The sequence below is a fragment of the Hyla sarda genome, chromosome 3, assembly GCF_029499605.1.
Source record: "Hyla sarda isolate aHylSar1 chromosome 3, aHylSar1.hap1, whole genome shotgun sequence".
Taxonomy (NCBI): Eukaryota; Metazoa; Chordata; class Amphibia; order Anura; family Hylidae; genus Hyla; species Hyla sarda.
Genome location: NC_079191.1, coordinates 14,056,458 through 14,067,407, shown reverse-complemented (window position 1 = coordinate 14,067,407; position 10,950 = coordinate 14,056,458). Strand labels below are relative to the sequence as shown.

General features: G+C 41.5%; 1 protein-coding gene across 3 annotated transcripts in view; it reads left to right on the top strand.

The window, feature by feature from the left end:
• Nucleotides 1–10,950, top strand: part of EFR3B (EFR3 homolog B) — a 235,255-nt gene that overhangs the window by 145,016 nt on the left and 79,289 nt on the right. The gene's annotated exons all lie outside the window — the stretch shown is intronic.

The window sequence follows — 10,950 nt, the reverse complement described above, 5'->3', positions numbered from 1 at the left end:
TGTATAAAGAAAAAAAATAAAATAAAATAAAAAACATGGCTGCATTTTGTTTTTACACCTCCGTGTGATTGCATCCCAGTTCCATTGAAGTGAATTGAACCAAGTTGTAATATCACTTACAACCTGAGGGCAGGGGGGGGCACTGTTTTTCTATTTCTGCATAACCCCTTTTAAAGGTTTTGTCCAAGATAGTGTTTCCCAACCAGTGTGCCCCCAGCTGTTGCAAAACTACAACTCCCAGCATGCCCGGACAGCCTTCAGCTGTCCGGGCATGCTGGGAGTTGTAGTTTTGCAACAGCTGGAGGCTCTTTGACTGGGAAACACTGATCTTGGATTAGAAAAACATGGCTGCATATTTTATTTTCCAAAAAAAAAAAAAAAAAAAATGCACCACCCCTGTCCTCAGGTTGTGTGTGGTATTGCATCCCAGTTCCATTAAAGTGAAAAGAGCCAAGTTTTAATACCGCACACAACCTGAGTACAGGGGTTGTGCTGTTTTTCCTCTTCCTGGATAACCTCTTTGAAAGGTTTTGTCTAGGAAAGTGTTTTTCAACTAAAGGGCCTCCAGCTGTTGCAAAACTACAAGTCCCAGCATTACAAGTCACAGTTTGTAATTTTGCAACAGCTGGAGGCACTTTGGTTGGGAAACACTGATCCAATATTAGAACAACATGGCGGCTTTTTCATTTTCTTTATTTTCTTTTTTTCTTTTTCCAAAAACAGCGCCACTCCTGTCCACAGGTTATGTGTGGTACTGCAGCTCACATCCATTCGCAGACAGGTGCTAGCTCTGTTTCTGGTTAGAAAACCATGTCTTGCTAATCTCGGATCAGGGTAACACAAAGGGCGCCCCCTAGGAGGAAAAAAAGTGCTGAATAAACGGCAAAAGTTGCTACATTGTTGCAAATTAAAAAACAAAAAACATTGTAGTGTTGTAATTTTACCGATACTCGCCTGGTGTTTTCTATACTTGGGGTCTGACTCCATAAGCAGGGATGTGGAATTCCTATCGCCCGACGCTCAGGACATGCAGTTCCGGACACCAGGCAGGTGAATGTTTCAGGCCCTTAACCCTGCTTAGATTTACCGGACCGGAGGGCTTACCTCTGTTCCCCAGTGTCTGTGGCTCTGTCATTGATAGATCCTGGCTGGACCAGGCTCTATCAATGGATCACAGAGCACACCGATCAATGGAGTTCAATTGAACTCTATTGATCTGTATGAGGAATCTAATGATTCCTCCTAAAATTCCCCTAAGGGACTAATAAAGTATAAAAAAAAATAAAAAAAAATGTTTTATTAAAAGTTTGAAAGACACACATTAACCCTTTCCATATTAAGAGTTCAAATCACCCCCTTTTCCCATATAAAAACAAGAAACATATTTGGTATTGTTGCGCGCGTAATTGTACAAATTATTAAAATATAACATTATGTATCCTGTACGGTAAATGACGTAAATGTAAAAAACAAAAATAATTACCAAACCAAAGAATTGCAATTTTTATAATATCCCCAGAAAAAAAAGTTCAAAGCGATTAAAAAGTCAGATCAATACCAAAATGGTACCGATACAAAAAAATAAAAATGAAAAAGAAAAAAGAAAAGATTATGGCGAAAAAATTAGCCCTCATACAGCAGCGTATACGAAAAAAAACATAAATCAAAAGCTGCAGGGATCAGAAAATGGCGATACATTTTTTTTGAAAGAGTTCAGAATTTTTTTTAAATGAGTAAAAATGACAGAAACTATACAAATCTGGTATTGCTGTAATCAGGCCGGCCTAAAGTATCAAAACAACATGTTAGCTTAACCCCTTAACGACGCAGGACGTATATTTACGTCCTGCGCCGGCTCCCGCGATATGAAGCGGGATCGCGCCGCGATCCCGCATCATATCGCGTCGGTCCCGGTGCTCATCAACGGCCGGGACCCGCGGCTAATACCACACATCGCCGATCGCGGCGATGTGGGTATTAACCCTTTAGAAGCGGCGGTCAAAGCTGACCGCCGCTTCTAAAGCGAAAGTGACCCGGCTGCTCAGTCGGGCTGTTCGGGACCGCCGCGGTGAAATCGCGGCGTCCCGAACAGCTGACAGGACACTGGGAGGGCCCTTACCTGCCTCCTCTGTGTCCAATCGGCGAATGACTGCTCCTATGGGACCTATAACACTGCAAAAAAAATGTTAAAAAAAAGGGTTAATAAAGGTCATTTAACCCCTTCCCTAATAAAAGTTTGAATCACCCCCCTTTTCCCATAAAAAAAATTAAACTGTAAAAAAAAATAAACATATGTGGTATCGCCGCGTGCGTAAATGTCCGAACTATAAAAATATATCATTAATTAAACCGTACGGTCAATGGCGTACGCGCAAAAAAATTTTTGGTCACTTTTTATACCATTAAAAAATGAATAAAAAGTGATCAAAAAGTCCGATCAAAACAAAAATCATACCGATAAAAACTTCAGATCACGGCGCAAAAAATGAGCCCTCATACCGCCCCGTACGTGGAAAAATAAAAAAGTTATAGGGGTCAGAAGGTGACATTTTTAAATGTATAAATTTTCCTGCATGATTTTTTCCAGAAGTGCGACAAAATCAAACCTATATAAGTAGGGGATCATTTTAACCGTATGGACCTACAGAATAAAGAGAAGGTGTCATTTTTACCGAAATATGCACTGCGTAGAAACGGAAGCCCCCAAAAGTTACACAATTGCATTTTTTCTTCGATTTGGTCGCACAATGATTTTTTTTTTTCCGTTTCGCTGTGGATTTTTGGGTAAAATGACTAATGTCACTGCAAAGTAGAATTGGTGACCCAAAAAATAAGCCATAATATAGATTTTTAGGTGGAAAATTGAAAGGGTTATGATTTTTAAAAGGTAAGGAGGAAAAAACGAAAGGGGTTAAAGGGGTACTCCGGTGGAAAACTTATCAACTGGTGCCAGAAAGTTAAACAGATTTGTAAATTACTTCTATTAAAAAAATCTTAATCCTTCCAGTACTTATTAGCTGCTGCTGAATACTACAGAGGAAATTATTTTCTTTTTGGAACACAGTGCTCTCTGCTGACATCTCTGTCCATTTTAGGAACTGTCCAGAGCAGCATATGTTTGCTATGGGGATTTTCTCCTACTCTGGACAAGTTCTTAAAATGGACAGAGGTGTCAGCAGAGAGCACTGTGGTTATGATGTCAGCAGAGAGCTCTGTGTTCCAAAAAGAAAAGAATTTCCTCTGTAGTATTCAGCAGCTAATAAGTACAGGAAGGATTAAAAAATTTTAATAGAAGTAATTTAAAAATCTGTTTATTTTTATTTTTTTTTATCAACTGGTGCAAGAAAGTTAAAGTTTTCCACTGGAGTACCCCTTTAACCACAAGGTAAATGGCGTAGAAAAGAAAACCACCAAATTTGCAAAACTATCTTTTACTATTTTACTCACCAATATTTTTTTTCTTTTTTTTTGGTGCGGAGCATATGTTATGGAAAAATTAAAAGGTATCATTATAGTAGGTAGTTATGGCTATTATAGGGCGAGGAGAAAAAAAAAACTAGAGTGTGAAAGCGAAAATTGGTCCGGACAAGTGGATCGTCATGAGGGACAAGTAGATTTTGCTCCGTTTAAAGGGGTACTCCGGTGGAAAACTTTCTTTTTTTTTTTTTTTTTTTTTTTTTAATGAACTGGGGCCAGAAAGTTAAACAGATTTGTAAATTACTTCTATTAAAAAATCTTTACCCTTCCAGTACTTTTTAGCAGCTGTATGCTACAGAGGAAATTCTTTTCTTTTTGACTTTCTTTTTTGTCTTGTCCACAGTGCTCTCTGCTGACACCTGATGCCCGTATCAGGAACTGTCCAGAGCAGGAGAAAATCCTCATAGCAAACCTTATGCTGCTCTGGACAGTTCCTGACACGGGACAGAGGTGTCAGCAGAGAGCACTGTGGACAAGACAGAAAAGAAATAAAAAAATAACAGAATTTCTTCTGTAGCATACAGCCGCTAATAAGTACTGGAAGGATAAAGATTTATTTAATAGAAGTCATTTACAAATCTGTTTAACTTTCTGGCACCAGTTGACTTATAGAGACCTAAAAAAAAAAATGTTTTCCACCGGAGTACCCCTTTAAGTCCTGTGGACAAGTAGCTTTTTTTTATTGGGGTTATCCAGGAAAAAACTTTTTTTTTATATATATCAACTGTCTCCAGAAAGTTAAACAGATTTGTAAATTACTTCTATTAAAAGATCTTAATCCTTTCAGTACTTATGAGCTTCTGAAGTTAAGTTTATTCTTTTCTGTCTAAGTGCTCTCTGATGACACGTGTCTCGGGAAACGCCCAGTTTAGAAGAGGTTTGCTATGGGGATTTGCTTCTAAACTGGGCGGTTCCCGAGACAGGTGTCATCAGAGAGGATTTAGACAGAAAAGAACAACCTTAACTTCAGAAGCTCATAAGTACTGAAAGGATTAAGATTTTTTTAATAGAAGTAATTTACAAATCTGTTTAATTTTCTGGAGCCTGTTTATATATATATATATATATATATATATATATATATATATATATATAAATAAAAGGTTTTTCCTGGATAACCCCATTTAAATTTCCACACCCGTGATAAGTCAGTCACCCCCAGCATCCATATTATCTACACCAGTGGTCTTCAAACTGTGGCCCTCCAGCTGTTGCAAAACTACAATTCCCAGCATGCCCGGACAGCCGTTGGCTGTCCGGGCATGCTGGGAATTATAGTTTTGCAACAGCTGGAGGGCCACAGTTTGAAGACTGCTGATCTACACCCCCCATCAGGAGACCCCCTGCACCCCCCTCTGGTGTGGTAAATGCCCTCTAAGTGGGCACTGATTATCCTCAGGAATATTGTCTACACCAGTGGTCTTCAAATTGTGGCCCTTCAGCTGTTGCAAAACTACAATTTTCAGAATGCTGGGAGTTGTAGCCTTGCAACAGCTGGAGCCACCCTGGTTTGGAAACACTGATCTATACCATATACTACTATATAGCCCAACATACTGGGAGTTGTAGTTATGCAACAGCTGGAGGCACCCCTGGTTTGGAAACACTGACCTATACTATATACTACTATATAGTCCAACATGCTGGGAGTTGTAGTTTTCATTTCGGGCTGCTGAGCCACAGACTGTGCGTTCACACGGAGTGTCCGGGCATGCTGGGAGTTGTAGTTTTGCAACAGCTGGAGGGCCACAGTTTGAAGACCGCTGATCTACACCACCATCAGGAGACCCCTGCACCCCCCTCTGGTGTGGTAAATGCCCTCTAAGTGGGCACTGATCATCCTCAGGAAGGTGGTGTGGGTTTTGGGGGGTGCGCTGCCCCCTCTATGACGTGACCCCGCGCCCTGCCAGTCTTCTATCCCAAGCTTTAATGCCGCACATCAGCCGCCCCGTCCTAATGCCCTCAGATTGTGGATTACGCTCCCAGGACACATCTGTTCAGCCGCACACACGGGCTCATCCGCGCCATCCTGCCTACACGGCTACAGAGGCTCCGGGGACCTTTAGGAAGAGCACCAGGCGGCATTCGAGGTGCCCCCCCTCCTTTATCTCGCCCGGTGTCCAGATCAGCGCTGGTGAAGATGAGTTGCTGGTGCAGGTATCCGCACTTCACCCCCCTCCCTTCTGTCCCTGGTTTGTCCTGTAGGTCGTTGACAGATCCTGCATTGCAGAGAGCGAAGCCCGCAGCTGCTGATCGCCCTGATGCCGAGCGGGCAGAGCTGTGCCAGGGGGGTGGATAAGGGGAAAAAGGATCCGAGAAAAGTTCTGGGATCAGGGGGTTAGGATTATTCTGGGTACTGTGCAGTCTGGTTATTGGGAGGGATGTAGCAGAGCTGAATGTGTTCAGGGACTAAGGACTCTCCACTAGTTCAGGTCGGCTAAGTAATGGTTAAAAGGTTCTTACGTCATATAAGATGGAACAGAACTCAGATTACTTCTTGTTTTGCTGATTTTTGTCTGTATCGTGATCATGGAGTAGTTGCAGTCCTATGTAAGACTACAGATAACAGTGATAACTCTGAGTACAGATAATGTATAGATGTGACCTGCAGTCCTATGTAAGACTACAGATAACAGTGATAACTCTCTGAGTACAGATAATGTATAGATGTGACCTGCAGTCCTATGTAACACCACAGATAACAGTAATAACTCTCTGAGTACAGATAATGTAGTAGATGTGACCTGCAGTCCTATGTAACACCACAGATAACAGTGATAACTCTCTGAGTACAGATAATGTATAGATGTGACCTGCAGTCCTATGTAACACCACAGATAACACAGTGATAACTCTCTGAGTACAGATAATGTAGTGATGTGACCTGCAGTCCTATGTAACACCACAGATAACAGTGATAACTCTCTGAGTACAGATAATGTATAGATGTGACCTGCAGTCCTATGTAACACCACAGATAACACAGTGATAACTCTCTGATTATAGATAATGTATAGATGTGACCTGCAGTCCTATGTAACACCACAGATCACACAGTGATAACTCTCTGAGTACAGATAATGTATAGATGTGACCTGCAGTCCTATGTAACACCACAGATAACAGTGATAACTCTCTGAGTACAGATAATGTATAGATGTGACCTGCAGTCCTATGTAACACCACAGATAACACAGTGATAACTCTCTGAGTACAGATAATGTAGTAGATGTGACCTGCAGTCCTATGTAACACCACAGATAACAGTGATAACTCTCTGAGTACAGATAATGTATAGATGTGACCTGCAGTCCTATGTAACACCACAGATAACACAGTGATAACTCTGTGAGTACAGATAATGTATAGATGTGACCTGCAGTCCTATGTAAGACTACAGATAACAGTGATAACTCTCTGAGTACAGATAATGTATAGATGTGACCTGCAGTCCTATGTAACACCACAGATAACAGTGATAACTCTCTGAGTACAGATAATGTATAGATGTGACCTGCAGTCCTATGTAACACCACAGATAACTGTGATAACTCTCTGAGTATAGATAATGTATAGATGTGACCTGCAGTCCTATGTAACACCATAGATAACACAGTGATAACTCTCTGAGTACAGATAATGTATAGATGTGACCTGCAGTCCTATGTAACACCACAGATAACAGTGATAACTCTCTGAGTACAGATAATGTATAGATGTGACCTGCAGTCCTATGTAACACCACAGATAACAGTGATAACTCTCTGAGTACAGATAATGTATAGATGTGACCTGCAGTCCTATGTAACACCACAGATAACACAGTGATAACTCTCTGAGTACAGATAATGTATAGATGTGACCTGCAGTCCTATGTAACACCACAGATAACACAGTGATAACTCTCTGAGTACAGATAATGTATAGATGTGACCTGCAGTCCTATGTAACACCACAGATAACAGTGATAACTCTCTGAGTACAGATAATGTATAGATGTCACCTGCAGTCCTATGTAACACCACAGATAACACAGTGATAACTCTCTGAGTACAGATAATGTATAGATGTGACCTGCAGTCCTATGTAACACCACAGATAACACAGTGATAACTCTCTGATTATAGATAATGTATAGATGTGACCTGCAGTCCTATGTAACACCACAGATCACACAGTGATAACTCTCTGAGTACAGATAATGTATAGATGTGACCTGCAGTCCTATGTAACACCACAGATAACAGTGATAACTCTCTGAGTACAGATAATGTATAGATGTGACCTGCAGTCCTATGTAACACCACAGATAACACAGTGATAACTCTCTGAGTACAGATAATGTATAGATGTGACCTGCAGTCCTATGTAACACCACAGATAACACAGTGATAACTCTCTGAGTACAGATAATGTATAGATGTGACCTGCAGTCCTATGTAACACCACAGATAACACAGTGATAACTCTCTGAGTACAGATAATGTATAGATGTGACCTGCAGTCCTATGTAACACCACAGATAACACAGTGATAACTCTCTGAGTACAGATAATGTAGTAGATGTGACCTGCAGTCCTATGTAACACCACAGATAACACAGTGATAACTCTCTGAGTACAGATAATGTATAGATGTGACCTGCAGTCCTATGTAACACCACAGATAACAGTGATAACTCTCTGAGTACAGATAATGTATAGATGTGACCTGCAGTCCTATGTAACACCACAGATAACACAGTGATAACTCTCTGAGTACAGATAATGTAGTAGATGTGACCTGCAGTCCTATGTAACACCACAGATAACACAGTGATAACTCTCTGAGTACAGATAATGTAGTAGATGTGACCTGCAGTCCTATGTAACACCACAGATAACAGTGATAACTCTCTGAGTACAGATGATGAATAATTTGGGGCCCCAGAATTGAGTTTTTCACATTACTCTACCTCTGTGTTTTGGCCCCTGGGTGTTTGGTGTATGGGGAGCGGTGCAGGGGGCACATACATGGCGTCTCTTCTCTCTATAAATCCCCTCACTACTCATCTCACTGTCATTGCATTTCGCAGAGACATAATAACATTGCTCCAGTGATAATGTGTCTCCTCCAGAGCAGAATTTATAATAATCCCTGTATGAGCTGGCTGCGCTCCATGCCCGGGATTTATGAGGGAGCCGGGGCCTGTGCCAGCGCCATCGCTTCTATTCACTGCGGCTGCTCCTATATGGCTGACCAATAGACCCTGACGGTACTTTTATATTAAAAATACCGGAAATGCAATGGCCGCTATTCATCCAACCAATCCTCCGACTCCTGGAATGTTGCACCATATACAATACCAGTGTTTCACAACCAGAGTGCCTCCAGCTGTTGCAAAACTACAACTCCCAGCATGCCCGGACAGCCGTTGGCTGTCCGGGCATGCTGAGAGTTGTAGTTTTGCAACAGCTGGAGGCACCCCTGGTTGGAAAACACTGACCGATACTATATACTACTATATAGTCCAACATGATGGAAGTTGTAGTTTTGCAACAGCTGGAGGCACCCCTGGTTGGGAAACACTGACCTATACTATATACTACTATATAGTCCAACATGCTGGGAGTTGTAGTTTTGCAACAGCTGGAGGCACCCCTGGTTGGGAAACACTGACCTATACTATATACTACTATATCATCCAACATGCTGGGAGTTGTAGTTTTGCAACAGCTGGAGGCACCCCTGGTTGGGAAACACTGACCTATACTATATACTACTATATAGTCCAACATGCTGGGAGTTGTATTTTTCAACAGCTGGAGGCACCCCTGGTTGGGAAACACTGACCTATACTATATACTACTATATAGTACAACATGCTGGGAGTTGTAGTTTTGCAACAGCTGGAGGCACCCCTGCTTTGGAAACACTGACCTATACTATATACTACTGTATAGTCCAACATGCTGGGAGTTGTAGTTTTCATTTCGGGCAGCTGCTGAGCCACAGACTGTATCAGGGAGAAATTTTGTCCTATTCTGACCCCTCTAACTCATTTTTTGCACCCTGCTCTGTAGTTTTTAACAGTATCGTTTTTGTTTTCATGTGACATTTTGATCGCTTTTTTTTTTTTTTTTTATTTAATTTGGGAGTTGCAGTTAGTTACTAACTACAACTGCCAGCATGCACGGAAAAGGGGGCGTGGTCCCGGGAGAAAGTGGGCGTGGTCCCGACAAAAGGATTGTGGTCCCCGACAGTTTTGAAAAGTCCCAACATATTTACTTTGGTTTCCACAGAAAATGTGGTGGATTTGAGCTGAGGAAAACCCGAAAGATTAGTTTAAAAAAAAAAAAATATGAAAAAACTTCCAGAATTCCCGAACAGCCTTTGTCGCCCGTAGCAACCAATCACAGCTGAGCTTTTATTTTACCAGAACAATATGAAAAAATGAAAGCTGAGCTGTGATTGGTTGCTATGGACCAGTCACTCACTATCTTTGTTGCCCATAGCAACCAATCAGAGCTGTTTTACCAGAATAATATGAGAAAATGAAAGCTGAGCTGTGATTGGTTGCTATGGACCAGTCACTCACTATCTTTGTTGCCCATAGCAACCAATCAGAGCTGGGCTTTCACTTTGCTAGGACCTCGTTAAGATATGAAAGCGGAGCTGTGATTGGTTGCTATGGGCAACAAAGTGAATGGGGGGATTTATCTGTCTTATTGTAAAGATTCTCTTTGTTGCCCATAGCAACCAATCACTCAGCTTTCATTTTGCCCTGGTAAAATGAAAGCTGAGCTGTGATTGGTTGCAATGGACCAGTAACTCAGTATCTTTGTTGCCCATAGCAACCAATCAAAGCTGGGCTTTCACTTTACCAGACCTTGTTAAGATATGAAAGCTGAGCTGTGATTGGTTGCTATGGGCAACAAAGTGAATGGGGGGATTTGTCTGTCTTATTGTAAAGATTCTCTTTGTTGCCCATAGCGACCAATCACTCAGCTTTTATTTTTTCATTTTGCTCTGGTAAAATGAAAGCTGAGCTGTGATTGGTTGCTATGGGCAACACAGACTGTATTACTGTGAGACTGTTTTTGATTATTTTCCCCAGTGACTCCACTAAATATGTGGACTATACATTTGTGATAGCCCTTGGGGGGTGTTGGTAGTGGGGGTATTGTTTCGGTAGATGAGGGGTTAATGTTAACCCTATAGTTCCTGACGCTAGGCTTTGGGCTAGTATGCTGAGGTAATTCTCCGGCCTATCGCTGCCCTTCCCAGAAACGACAGGTGCATGTAATGAAATGACTGAAGGTCCACAATGTACTTGAACTTGGGTAACTTTACTTAAATTCTTGCGGTACATCCAATGAACAATGACAGTCTCAGGAATACAGTCTCTATATAGCTCAATCACTGACAATTGTTGCGGACCTTGAATTCAATTAAAGTCTCTGAATTTAGGGTAATTATTGCAGATCCGTCCAG